Source organism: Chelon labrosus (assembly GCF_963514085.1).
Source record: "Chelon labrosus genome assembly, chromosome: 1".
In the NCBI taxonomy this organism is placed as follows: domain Eukaryota; kingdom Metazoa; phylum Chordata; class Actinopteri; order Mugiliformes; family Mugilidae; genus Chelon; species Chelon labrosus.
In genome coordinates, this window is record NC_140337.1 from 12,665,674 (window position 1) to 12,680,493 (window position 14,820).

General features: G+C 39.7%; 1 protein-coding gene across 1 annotated transcript in view; it reads right to left on the bottom strand.

Moving 5' to 3' along the window:
- The window catches only part of LOC311491327 (uncharacterized protein), a gene marked incomplete at its 5' end in the record, with an annotated part of 314,565 nt that overhangs the window by 182,914 nt on the left and 116,831 nt on the right, over positions 1 to 14,820 (bottom strand). The window lies entirely within an intron of this gene.

Consider the following 14,820-nt stretch of genomic DNA (forward strand, 5'->3'; position numbering starts at 1 on the left):
TGTTACTAGTAGTACTAATAAGGTAAAATATACCTTATTAGTACAACTAGTGGACATTTTTGTACTTACTAGTAGTACTAGTGAGGTCAAAAATGCCTTACTATTGCTACTAGTGGGCATTTTGGTGCTACTAGTAGGGTCCAGGAGGCTACTAGTGCGTGACACATGCCTACTAGTAGGGCGTAGTAGTGTTACCTGCGCAGCACAGTAGTTTATATGTAGGGTTTGATTGCGCACTAGTAGGCCAAAAGTGGCACTAGTAGTGTAAAAAACGTTACTAGTAAGACACAGTCGTTCTACTAGTGTGCCCTAGTAGTTCTACTAGTGTGCCCTAGTAGTTCTACTAGTGCGCAAAATCGTCTTACTAGTGAGGACAAAATGCTTACTAGTACATGGACCTTAAGTCCGATATCAAGGATATTGAATAAATGCTCAAACGGCTTCCCATAATCGCCTTTAACTTAAAAGCAGCTCTCGTACTGCATTTGGACTCACTTGGTTTGTTTTGCTCTCGTTACCTGGCGCGAACTGTCTGTCTTGCTCCTGCGCTTCCATGATAGTGCGCCCCTGGCGACCGTTAGCTGTAACAATCCATAATTCGTTGTATAAGCCGCAGGGTCCAAAGCAAGTGACAAAAGTAGCGGCTTATAGTCCGGAATTTACGGTATATCAGCAATACAGCTGGAAGCACCGCTTGCTTATTCTCCTTCTCTCTCTCTTTCCCGCAAAAATCTCGTGAGACTCTATTAAACTTATCACTATGAATGTAAACAATATCACATTTTTAGGATTGATTTTGGATCATTCATAATGTAAAATGTCTACCTTAAACAAGGAACTATATCGGATTACTCTCTAGGCAATTGAATCAGGTCAACTGGACTTGGTTTTTGTCTGTGTCTGCTGGCTAGTCAGACTTGCCTGCTAGTCTCTCGAACTGATGAAGCCACTTGGATAAGGAGCGAAACGTCTTCACAGACAAAAACCAAGTCCAGTTGACCTGATTCAATTGCCTAGAGATGCCTTTGACCTGGACAAATGAGAATTTGCACAGACTCATCGGATTACGTAATGTTGCACTGAATCGTACCGAATTGGATCGGATCGGATCAAATCCTACCGAATCGAATCGAATCGAATCGGTTGTTTTTAAAATGTATCCTTCCTGAATCGTTTCGTACCCCATGTATCTAGATACGTATCGAATCGTCTTATATTGGAGAGATGCACACCCCTAATCCTTACGCATTTTCTGGCTTTCTTCATATTCTGGTTTGTGCTTGTGTTTGAGGTGGTGGAACAAATTAGTGGTGTTACTGTCCTTTGTATGAACTATTTGTTTGCAAACCTTGCATGTTGTAAATTGCTGTTCCATGTCAGACTTTTTAAAACCAAACCAGTTCCAGATAATGGAGGTGGAGCCTCGTTTAGGAACGAGCTCCTCGCTGCCCGGCGTATCTGCTCCGCCTTCCGCCATTGTCAATTTGTCAATATTCCACACGTGTTAGGCTGCGAGTGTGTCGCGCACATATATATGTCATCTATGGGAATTTATCGTTTTTATCGTGGGATGACATATTCTTACCGTGGGGAATGTTTTTGACGATATATCGTAAACAATGAAATAGCCTACATCCCTACTTAACACCCTTCAGTAAGAGAGAGAAGGAGGCTGCAAATCAACAATTTATTGTTGAATTTCATTGTAAAGTTATTAGACTTTAGCTGCTATACATGGAAAAGGCTTCAGAGATATACCACAGTTTTTTAACCGGCTACACTATCCTATCTTGCATCACACTGTGAAGTACTATTAAATGTTGACGGTGCCAATTTATAGGCTAAGCAAATCTGCAGCGCACAGTATTGATAAGCTTGTGTGTTTTTGTTCAGTTCTGTTGCGTTCTATCAGTTGATTTCGTTGTTGTGGTTGAAGAGCGTGTTTTTTGTCAGTTAATGCACCACGTGAGATTTGCAAAACTGAGAGTGAAGGTGTTTATGGTGTTTCCGTGTTCAAGCTTCACTTAACTTGCAGAAAGCCTCTGTATGTGTGAGACACTATAGTATGTATTTAGGCCAAGAATATAGATTTTATTGTTGCAAAGCATTACTTTCTACCGTATTTTTATGTCATCGACTAGTCGTCATCGACTCGACTTTCGCCACACATTAGTTGACTTCAAATGACGGAAACCATTCAACCCCTCAGTAGTAGATCAAAGGAGATAGAAGTGTTCACTGATCATATTAGTGTCCGTCTTTGTGAAAACAAACAAAACCCAAGGTTTTCTCAAAACTTTATTATGACAAAAAACAAGATATTACACATTCTTTCAATCATTTTAGTTTTGCATGCTGATCACTTTGAAGACAGCAGTTTCAAATATCTCCACTGTGGGATAGGATTATCTTGTCTCATTATCATATTTTATACTTTAGTTACAAAAACATATGAGTAAGGCCACAGAATCTACATATAATATAAAAACATTTAAATATGAAAGTTGACCAGATAATCATTCAGGACATTGTTCAGACATTTTACATTTTATGATCTCACAGTATTCAATGATACTGTTTCAGGGTTCAAGAACCAGACCATAGTACAGGCTGAATCATTTCCTTCCCTGAAACTTTTTGAAACATTTATTCACTTACTTCCTGTTCAGTTTGAATATTGCACACATTTAATTGTTCCAACTATTTTGTGTTTGTGCTTAGTGGAAATAGTTTCTTTTCAAATCTTACAATCTGCTGTGAAGCTCATAGTCAACAATCTAGCATCATATATATATATATATATATATATATATATATATATATATATATATATATATATATATATTCAGGTCAAGAATATAGATCTCATTGTTGGCAAAGCATTACTTTCTACTGTGTTTTTATGTGTGACGTCATCAACTAGTCGACTTCGACTCGACTGTCATCACATATAAAGCCCTATTCGCACAGGATTAGATATGCCTGGGGACGTCCAGTGAGTCAGAAATCCCCCCAACGTCTGTGTTTCATGTGATGCATTTGCACAGGATCAGCAAACTGTCTTTTACTCAAATTTACTATTCATAGTAATGTCTCTGCTACTTTCCGCTTCACTCCACTGTGTGTCAGAGGACAGTTTACTCTTTTTGACAGCTTTAGTTACTTTGCAAATTGTCCCGGGGAAGAAATTGCAAACGACCTGGCAGTACTTAAATCAGCTCCACCTTTACAGATGAACACATTAATGCCTGATTTAATGATTTCATCCGTCTCAGTGCATGAATGGGTCAGCGACATCTCAACTGTCCACCCCGACAACTGTCCAAACTTTGATTTATAGCACATCCTTCATAATTCTTAAGTGACAAGAGGTCGCGAATCAAACAAAAGGGTTAGAGAGATACCGATTCGCACTGGATTAGTGTTATCACAGGTCCTCTGTCTTACGAGAATATAGGGTAAGTCATTTATGGTGTAATTTATACTTTACAAATTATGGACACGACCGATTCGCACTGGATTAACATCACAGGCGACCTCCACTATTAAATTGTCCATGTGAACCTTTTTTAGGTTTGTTGATTGTTTAGCTTTCTATGTACTCTTTGGTGCCACTATATAACCTGCTATTTTGAAAACAAAACTGAATCACTGACCGTAATGTCAGCAGTAATAGTACATATAAAAAATACATGAGACCAACTTTTAAATGTTTGTGCCTTTAATTAAAGCATCTTTAATACTTCGTGTTACATTTTCTGAATATACTTTAGATGACAAAAAACTTACAAGATATTACACGTTCTCTCAATCATTTCAGTTTTGCATGCTGATCACCTTGAAGACAGCATTTTCAAATTTCTCCTCTGTGGGATAGTATTATCTCATCTCATTATCTTATACTATAGTTACAAAAACATGAGTAAGGTCACAGAATCCACATGTAATATAAAAACATTTAAATATGAAAGTTGACCAGATAATCATTCAGGACATTGTTCAGACATTTTACATTTTATGAACTCCACAGTATTCAGTGATACTGTTTCAGGGTTCAAGAAGCAGACCATAGTACAGGCTGAATCATTTCTTTCACTGAAACTTTTATTCACTTGAATTTAATGTCTAGATGCTTCTTCTAAGCCATAATATATTTGCTATTCATTCGAAGCTCTTCTTGGATTTTCAAGGAGAACAAAGTCGTTCTTCATACCAGTAACAGCAGATATTTTCTCATGGGATTTCATTGACTTCAGCACAGACTATTGCTGGCATGACAGTAGCCATGACAGCAGTACCAGACAGGATGCTGTGATGAGACTGATCTTGTGGCTCACTCCACTTGACGCTGCTGTAAATGTTGAAAAAAGAAAAACAAGGAATTATGTTAACTAAAATTCCTATTATATTGTAACTTTATAATATAATAGCATTCAAAATGACTTGCCTGCACCATCCACAGAAATAGAGTTGGTGTCAATGTTGAAGGCTGTGATGTTGGAAGATGCATTGACCAAAACTGTAGCAATCTGAGTGTTGTTAGGAACAGATGTGGAACTAAACACAAGGTCCATGTTGTTGATGATTGATCCGTTACTGCAAAAGGATTGACCAAAAACATTGTTTTATTTCTATGGATTTACAATCAATATTCTTAAGATTCTACCAGTATAACATAAAAAATTACCTGAATGAAATCACAGTCAAGGAGCGGAATGAAGAAAATGCTCCTTGGTAGAAAGGTTCAAGCTGCAGAAAAACAAACAAACTTTAAATGCATGTGTTGTGTTTAATGGCTTAATGGTTTCTTCACTTTCCGATCTCACAGTGTAATTGTGCGATAACATTTATGCTTTGTGATGACACGGATCCATTTTCAACCTTTTCCTATTTCAATGACTACCTTCTGTGTCTACAGACAATTCAATTTATGTGGCAGAAATAGTTTCTTTTCAAATCTTACCATCTGCGGTGAAGCTCATAGACAACAATCTAGCATCACATAGGAAGCAACATCTTTTTCTTACATACTGACACCAACAAAAAGTTTTTTAGAATTAAAAAATGAAGTTTGTTACGTTTATTTAGTTCTGTCTATGCAGTTGAATTTTAGACTGATGGGACATGTACCATGTTCAGATTTAGGTGAATATAACAAATTACCATGTTTGTAAAGAAGAAAAATAATGTATGACACATTGCAGAAATACTATAACTTAATATTACAAATGTTTCCATGTTATTATAATGCAAACATTTTCACTTAAAGATACTTACACTTCTCTTTAACAGACTAGCCCGATTGATAAACGCTTGGGATGAGGGATTCAGCAATTCACTTGTAAATGTCTCTCCAGCAGATCTAAATGTCAGTCGCCTTGTTGTAACTGCCTCAACAATTGGAGTAGTTGCTGAAGAGGTTGTAGTCGTGGCACTTGTAGCTGTGGTGACAATACTTGTAGCTGTGGTTGTAGAATTGGTAGCTGTGGCACTGGTAGTTGCAATAGTTGTATTAGCTGCAGCAGTGGAGGCTGCAGTTGTTTCTGAAAAGAAAATAACACACACAAAGACAACTATGAAAAAAAATGATAAGCTGAGTAGCTATTGTTAGTCAAAGGGCAGTCTTTGGAAATACTATGTGAATCACAATGTACTGCTTATTTATGAATGGCCAGCTGGAGTTAAACCCCCTCCTTAATTGTACCAGACTTAAATTTTTCTTCTAAGAGGGACATTTATTGCTTCTTTATTATTTTCTGAAATGGCAGGAAGATTTATTGGCAGTCACCAAAGAAACATCAACACACACTCATGACACAGACAGCCATAGATAAATTACGTATGAATAGGTATATTTCTTTGCGAGTGTCAAGTGAGGTACTACTGCTTACTTACCAACTACTTGGACAGTGTTGACTTGAATAGTGATGTTGAGGGCAGTGTTATTTGCAGCCTGTACTAAGGTTTGTGCAACGTCAGTAGCTGTTGGGATTTCTGCAGTTGTTGAATTTCTGTTGAACTCGATCCCCACCTCTGCATCAGTGTTCTGCATTCGTGTTCGGGCTGTAGCTGGTCTGTATAAAAAAAGCATATATTTGAACCTGGTAACTAATATTATGTCTGTGGCCATGGTCAGTATGAAAACTTGTGTATAGAAATGTTTGGAAAATTCTGTCAAGGAATATATCATCTCACCTAAATGCTATGATGAATGTGCGGAGGAAAATTGCACCATATCGAGTGCGGTAGATAATGTCATACTGTGAAGTGAAAGATGTAAAACTGAATTAAAACCAACTGATAACTCACTAATTACAATTAATCAAGTGAATGTATTAAGGTGCTGCACTCACCACTGCAACAACTCTTGCCTCAAGGACCTTAAATTGTTGGCTGTTCCTATCATTGAGTTCTGGGACAAACGGTTCTACCAAGGTTGCTTGAATAGCCACAACTGGTGGTGGGGCTTCAGTTGTTGTAGTTGTTGTGGTTGCTGCAGTAGTTGTTGTTGTGGTTGCAGTTGTTGCAGTGGTAGTTGTTGTGGTTGCTACAACAGCTATTACTGGAGAACAAGGAATTATGTTAACTAAAATTCCTATTGTACTGTAACTTTATTATATAATAGTATTCAAAATGACTTGCCTGTGCCATTCACAGAAATTGAGTTGGTGTCAATGTTGAAGCCAATGCTGGGGTCGGAAGATGCATTGACCAAAACTGTAGCAATCTGAGTGTTGTCAGGAACAGATGTGGAACTAAACACAAGGTCCATGTTGTTGATGATTGATCCGTTACTGCAAAAGGATTGACCAAAAACATTGTTTTATTTCTATGGATTTACAATCAATATTGTTAAGATTCCACCAGTATAAAACAAAAAATTACCTGAATGAAATCACAGTCAAGGAACGGAATGAAGAAAATGCTCTTTGGTAGAAAGGTTCAAGCTGCAGAAACACAAACAAACTTTAAATGTGTGTGTTATGTTTAATGGCTTGTTGGTTTCTTCACTTTCTAATCTCACTGTGTAATTGTGCTATAACATTTATGCTTTGTGATGACATGGATCGATTTTCAACCATGCCCTGTTTCAATGACTACCTTCTGTGTCCACACACAATTCAGTTTTTGTGGCAGAAATGATTAATATTAGTTTCTTTTCAAATCTCACCATCTGGCATGAAGCTCATAAATAACAATCTAGCATCCTATAGGAAGCAAAACCTATTTCTTACAAACTGATACCAACAAAAACATTAAAAGTAAGTCTGTGGAAAGTTGATTTAGTTCTCTCTACGCATGTTCAGATTTAGGTGAATATAAGATATTAATATGTTTGCCAAGAAGAAGAATGATGTATGCCACCTTGCAGAAATACTGTAACTTAGTATGACACGGTGAAATGTTTCCATGTTATTACAATGCAAACATTTTCACCTAAAGATACTTACAGTTGACCTTAACAGACTGGTTCGATTGATGAATATTTGGGATGAGGAATTCAGCAATTCACTTGTAAAGGTCTCTCCAGCAGATCTGAAAGTGAACCGCCTTGTTGTAATTGTTGTTGTTGTTGCTCCAGCTGTTGTTGTTGTAGTTGGTATGGCAGTTGTTGTTGTAGTTGGTGCAGCAGTTGTTGTTGTTGTAGTTGGTGTAGTGGTTGTTGTTGTTGTTGCTGCAGGAGTTGTTGTTGAAGTTGGTGCAGCAGTTGTTGTAGTGGGAGCAGCGGTTGTCGTAGTTTTTGAAACAGTTGTTGTTGTAGTTGGTGCAGTGGTTGGTGCAGCAGTTGTTGTTGTAGTTGGTGCAGCAGTTGTTGTAATATCTGCAGGAGTTGTTGTTGTAGCTCCAACTGTTGTTGTAGTTGCTGCAGAGGTTGTTGTAGTTGGTGCAGCGGTTGTTGTAGTTGGTACAGCGGTTGTTGTCGTAATTGCTGCAGGAGTTCTTGTTGTTGCTCCAGCTGTTATTGTAGTTGCTGCAGGGGTTGTTGTAGTTGGTGTAGCGGTTGTTGTCGTAGTTGCTGCAAGAGTTGTTGTAGATGCTCCTCTTGTTGTTGTTGTAGTTGTTGCAGGAGTTGTTGCAGTTGCTGCAGAAGTTGTTGTTGTTGCTCCAGCTGTTGTTGTTGTAGTTGATGCCATGGTGGTTGTTGTAGTTGGTGCAGCATTTGTTGTTGTATCTGGAGCAGCGGTTGTTGTAGTTGGTGAAACAGTTGTTGTTGTAGTTGCTGCAGCAGTTGTTGTAATATCGCCAGGAGTTGTTGTTGTAGCTCCAACTGTTGTAGTAGTTGCTGCAGAGGTTGTTCTAGTTGCTCCAGCTATTGTTGTAGTTGCTGCAGGGGTTGTTGTAGTTGCTCCAACTGTTGTAGTAGTTGCTGCAAGAGTTGTTGTTGATGCTCCTCCTGTTGTTGTTATACTTACTGTAGGAGTTGTAGTTGTTGTTCCAACTGTTGTTGTTGTAGTTCCTGCAGAAGTTATTGTTGTTGCTCCAGCTGTTGTTGCTGCATCAGTTGTTGTGGTTGTTGCTGCAGTGGCTGCTGTTGTAGTTGTTGCAGCAGTTGTTGTTGTTGGTGTGGATGTTGTTGTGTTAGTTGCTGCTGAAGTGGTTGTTGTAGTTGGTGTAGCGGTTGTTGTTGTAGTTGCTGCAGCAGTTGTTGTTGTAGTTGGTGCAACAGCTGTTGTAGTTGTTGTAGTTGGTGTTGCTGTTGTTGTTGTAGTTGCTGCAGCAGTGGTTGTTGTAGTTGGTGCAACGTTTGTTGTAGTTGGTGCAGTAGTTGTTGTGGTTGCTGCAGCAGTTATTAGAGGAAAACGAGGAATTATGTTAACTGAAAGTCCTATTGTATTGTAACATTATAATATGATAGCATTCAAAATGACTTGCCTGTGCCATTCACAAAAATAGAGTTGGTGTCAATGTTGAAGGCTGTGATGTTGGACGATGCATTGACCAAAACTGTAGCAATCTGAGTGTTGTTAGGAACAGATGTGGAACTAAACACAAGGTCCATGTTGTTGATGACTGATCCGTTACTGCAAAAGGATTGACCAAAAACATTGTTTTATTTCTATGGATTTACAATCAATATTCTTAAGATTCTACCAGTATCACACAAACAATTACCTGAATGAAATCACAGTCAAGGAACGGAATGAAGAAAATGCTCTTTGGTAGAAAGGTTCAAGCTGCAGAAACACAAACAAACTTTAAATGCATGTGTTGTGTTTAATGGCTTAATAGTTTCTTCACTTTCTGATCTCACTGTGTAATTGTGCTATAACATTTATGCTTTGTGATGACACGGATCGATTTTCAACCATGTCCCGTTTCAGTGACTACCTTCTGTGTCCACACACAATTCAATTTATGTGGCAGAAATTATTAATATTAGTTTCTTTTCAAGTGTCACCATCTGCAGTGAAGCTCATAGACAACAATCTAGCATTATATAGGAAGCAAAACATTTTTCTTACAAAATGTTACCAACAAAAACATTAAAAGTGAGTCTGTGGAAAGCTGATTTAGTTCTTTCTACGCAGTTGAATATTACACTGATGGGAAATGCGCCATGTTCAGATTTAGGTGAATATAAGATATTGATATGTTTGCTAAGAAGAAGAATGGTGTATGCCACCTTGCAGAAATACTTAATATTACACGGTGAAATGTTTCCATGTTATTACAATGCAAACATTTTCACCTAAAGATACTTACAGTTGACCTTAACAGACTGGTTCGATTAATGAATGTTTGGGATGAGGAATTCAGAAATTGACTTGTAAAGGTCTCTCCAGCAGACCTGAAAGTCAACCGCCTTGTTGTAACTGTTGTTGTTGTTGCTCCAGCTGTTGTTGTTGTAGTTGGTATGGCAGTTGTAGTTGGTGCAGCAGTTGTTGTTGTTGTAGTTGGTGTAGTGGTGGTTGTTGTTGTTGCTGCAGGAGTTGTTGTTGTAGTTGTTGAAACAGTTGTTGTTGTAGTTGGTGCAGTGGTTGTTGTGATTGGTGCAGCAGTTGTTGTAATATCTGCAGGAGTGGTTGTTGTAGCTCCAACTGTTGTTGTCGTTGCTGCAGAGGTTGTTGTAGTTGGTGCAGCGGTTGTTGTCGTAATTGCTGCAGGAGTTCTTGTTGTTGCTCCAGCTGTTATTGTAGTTGCTGCAGGGGTTGTTGTAGTTGGTGTAGCGGTTGTTGTCGTAGTTGCTGCAAGAGTTGTTGTTGATGCTTCTCTTGTTGTTGTTGTAGTTTTTGCAGGAGTTGTTGCAGTTGCTGCAGAAGTTGTTGTTGTTGCTCCAGCTGTTGTTGTTGTAGTTGATGCCGTGGTGGTTGTTGTAGTTGGTCCAGCATTTGTTGTATCTGGAGAAGTGGTTGTTGTATTCGGTGAAACTGTTGTTGTTGTAGTTGCTGCAGCAGTTGTTGTAATATCGCCAGGAGTCGTTGTTGTAGCTCCAACTGTTGTAGTAGTTGCTGCAGAGGTTGTTCTAGTTGCTCCAGCTATTGTTGTAGTTTCTGCAGGGGTTGTTGTAGTTGCTCCATCTATTGTAGTAGTTGCTGCAAGAGTTGTTGTTGACGATCCTCCTGTTGTTGTTATACTTACTGCAGGAGTTGTTGTTGTTGTTCCAACTGTTGTTGTTGTAGTTCCTGCAGAAGTTATTGTTGTTGCTACAGCTGTTGTTGTTGTTGCTGCATCAGTTGTTGTTGTAGTTGCTGCAGTGGCTGCTGTTGCAGTTGTTGTTGTTGGTGTGGATGTTGTTGTGTTAGTTGCTGCTGAAGTGGTTGTTGTAGTTGGTGTAGCGGTCGTTGTTGTAGTTGCTGCAGCAGTTGTTGTTGTAGTTGGTGCAACAGCTGTTGTAGTTGTTGTAGTTGGTGTTGCTGTTGTTGTTATAGTTGCTGCTGGAGTGGTTGGTGCAACGGTTGTTGTAGTTGGTGCAGTGGTTGTTGTGGTTGCTGCAGCAGTTATTAGAGGAAAACGAGGAATTATGTTAACTGAAAGTCCTATTGTATTGTAACATTATAATATGATAGCATTCAAAATGACTTGCCTGTGCCATTCACAAAAATAGAGTTGGTGTCAATGTTGAAGGCTGTGATGTTGGAAGATGCATTGACCAAAACTGTAGCAATCTGAGTGTTGTTAGGAACGGATGTGGAACTAAACGTGAGGGCCATGTTGTTGATGATTGATCCGTTACTGCAAAAGGATTGACCAAAAACATTGTTTTATTTCTATGGATTTACAATCAATATTCTTAAGATTCTACCAGTATAACACAAAAAATTACCTGAATTTAATCACAGTCAAGGAACGGAATGAAGAAAATGCTCTTAGGTAGAAAGGTTCAAGCTGCAGAAACACAAACAAACTTAAAATGCATGTGTTGTGTTTGATGGCTTAATGGTTTCTTCACTTTCTGATCTCACTGTGTAATTGTGCGATAACATTTATGCTTTGTGGTGACACAGATCGATTTTCAACCATGTCCCGTTTCAGTGACTACCTTCTGTGTCCACACACAATTCAATTGATGTGGCAGAAATGATTAATATTAGTTTCTTTTCAAGTCTCACCATCTGCAGTGAAGCTCATAAACAACAATCTAGCATTATATAGGAAGCAAAACATTTCTTACAAAATGTTACCAACAAAAACATTAAAAGTAAGTCTGTGGAAAGCTGATTTAGTTCTCTCTACGCAGTTGAATATTACACTGATGGGAAATGCGCCATGTTCAGATTTAGGTGAATATAAGATATTAATATGTTTGCCAAGAAGAAGAATGATGTATGCCACCTTGCAGAAATACTGTAACTTAATATTACACGGTGAAATGTTTCCATGTTATTACAATGCAAACATTTTCACCTAAAGATACTTACAGTTGACCTTAACAGACTGGTTCGATTGATGAATATTTGGGATGAGGAATTCAGCAATTCACTTGTAAAGGTCTCTCCAGCAGACCTGAAAGTCAACCGCCTTGTTGTAACTGTTGTTGTTGTTGCTCCAGCTCTTGTTGTTGTAGTTGGTATGGCAGTTGTTGTTGTAGTTGGTGCAGCAGTTGTTGTTGTACTGGGAGCAGCGGTTGTCGTAGTTGTTGAAACAGTTGTTGTTGTAGTTGGTGCAGTGGTCGTTGTGGTTGTTGTGGTTGTTGCGGCAGTTGTTGTAGTTGCTGCAGCAGTTGTTGTAGTTGGAGCAGCGGTAGTTGTAGTTGGTGAAACAGTTGTTGTAGCTGCAACTGTTGTTGTAGTTGCTGCAGGGGTGATTGTAGTTGGTGTAGCGGTTGTTGTTGTAGTTGCTGCAAGAGGAGTTGTTGTTGCTCCAGCTGTTGTTGTTGTAGTTAGTGGGGCGGTTGTTGTTGTTACTCCAACTGTTGTTGTAGTTGCTGCAGGGGTTGCTGCAGGGGTTGCAGTTGGTGTAGCGGTTGTTGTCGTAGTTGCTGCAAGAGTTCTTGTTGTTGCTCCAACTGTTGTTGTTGTAGTTGCTGCCGGAGTTGTTGTAGTTGTTGCAGCAGTTGTTTTTGATGCTGCAAGGGTTGGTGTAGTTGGTGTAGCGGTTGTTGTCGTAGTTGCTGCAAGAGTTCTTGTTGTTATTGTTGTAGTTGCTGCACGAGTTGTTGTAGTTGGTGAAGCAGTTGTTGTCGTAGCTGCTGCAGTAGTTGTTGTTGATGCTCCAACTGTTGTTGTAGTTTCTGCAGGTGTTGTTGTTGTTGGTGTAGCAGTTGTTGTCGTAGTTGCTTCAAGAGTTGTTGTTGTTGCTCCAACTGTTGTTGTTGTTGATGCTCCAACTGTTGTTGTAGTTTCTGCAGGTGTTGTTGTTGTTGGTGTAGAAGTTGTTGTCGTAGTTGCTGCAAGAGTTGTTGTTGTTGCTCCAACTGTTGTTGTTGTAGTTGCTGCCGGAGTTGTTGTTGAAGCTGTAGGTGTTATTGTAGTTGGTGTAGAGGTTGTTGTTGTAGTTATTGCAGCAGTTGTTATTGATGCTGCAGGGGTTGTTGTAGTTGGTGGAACAGTTGTTGTTGTAGCTGCTGCAGTAGTTGTTGTTGTTGATGCTCCAACTGTTGTTGTAGGTTCTGCAGTTGTTGTTGTAGTTGATGTCGCCGTTGTTGTAGCAGTTGCTGCAGGAGTTGTTGTTATTGCTCCAACTGTTGTTGTTGTTGTTGCTCCAACTGTTGTTGTTGTAGTTGCTGCAGGAGTTGTTGTAGTTGCTGCAGCGGTTGTTGTAGTTGGTGAATCAGTTGTTGTCGTAGCTGCTGCAGTAGTTGTTGTTGATGCTTCAACTGTTGTTGTAGTTTCTGAAGGTGTTGTTGTTGTTGGTGTAGCAGTTGTTGTCGTAGTTGCTGCATGAGTTGTTGTTGTTGCTCCAACTGTTGTTGTTGTAGTTGCTGCAGTAGTTGTTGTTGATGCTCCAACTGTTGTTGCAGTTGGTGAAGCAGTTGTTGTCGTAGCTGCTGCAGTAGTTGTTGTTGATGCTCCAACTGTTGTAGATTCTGCAGGTGTTGCTGGTGTGGCGGTTGTTGTCGTAGTTGCTGCAGTAGTTGTTGTTGATGCTCCAACTGTTGTTGTAGGTTCTACTGTTGTTGTTGTTGTTGGTGTAGCAGTTGTTGTCGTAGTTGCTTCAATAGTTGTTGTTTCTGCTCCAGCTGTTGTTGTTGTAGTTGCTGCCGGAGTTGTTGTAGTTGTTGCAGCAGGTGTTGTTGATGCTGCAGGAGTTGTTGCAGTTGGTATCGCCGTTGTTGTAGTAGTTGCTGCAGGAGTTGTTGTTATTGCTCCAACTGTTGTTGTTGTAGTTGCTGCAGGAGTTGTTGTAGTTGTTGCAGCAGTTGTTGATGCTTCAACTGTTGTTGTAGTTGGTGAAGCAGTTGTCATCGTAGCTGCTGCAGTAGTTGTTGTTGATGCTCCAACTGTTGTTGTAGTTTCTGAAGGTGTTGTCGTTGTTGGTGTAGCAGTTGTTGTCGTAGTTGCTGAATGAGTTGTTGTTGTTTCTCCAACTGTTGTTGTTGTAGTTGCTGCAGGAGTTGTCGTAGCTGCTGCAGCAGTTGTTGTTGATGCTCCAACTGTTGTTGTAGTTTCTGCAGGTGTTGTTGTTGTTGGTGTCGCGGTTGTTGTAGTAGTTGCTGCAAGAGTTGTTGTTGTGGCTCCAACTGTTGTTGTTGTAGTTGCTGCAGGAGTTCTTGTAGTTGCTGCAGCAGTTGTTGTTGATGCTCCAACTGTCATTGTAGTTGGTGAAGCAGTTGTCGTAGCTGCTGCAGTAGTTGTTGTTGATGCTCGAACTGTTGTTGTAGTTTCTGAAGGTGTTGTAGTTATTGGTGTAGCAGTTGTTGTCGTAGTTGCTGCAAGAGTTGTTGTTGTTCCTCCAACTGTTGTTGTTGTAGTTGCTGCCGGAGATGTTGTTGAAGCTGTAGGGGTTATTGTAGTTGGTGTAGAGGTTGTTGTAGTTATTGCAGCAGTTGTTATTGATGCTGCAGGGGTTGTTGTAGTTGGTGGAACAGTTATTGTCGTAGCTGCTGCAGTAGTTGTTGTTGATGCTCCAACTGTTGTTGTAGGTTCTACAGTTGCTGCTGTTGTTGGTGTAGGAGTTGTTGTCATAGTTGCTGCAACAGTTGTTGTTGCTGCTCCAGCTGTTGTTGTTGTAGTTGCTGCCGGAGTTGTTGTAGTTGTTGCAGCAGGTGTTGTTGATGCTGCAGGAGTTGTTGTAGTTGGTGTCGCCGTTGTTGTATTAGTTGCTGCAGGAGTTGTTGTTATTGCTCCAACTGTTGTTGTTGTAGTTGCTGCAGGAGTTGTTGTTGATGCTCCAACTGTTGTTGTAGTTGGTGAAGCAGTTGTTGTCGTAGCTGCTGCA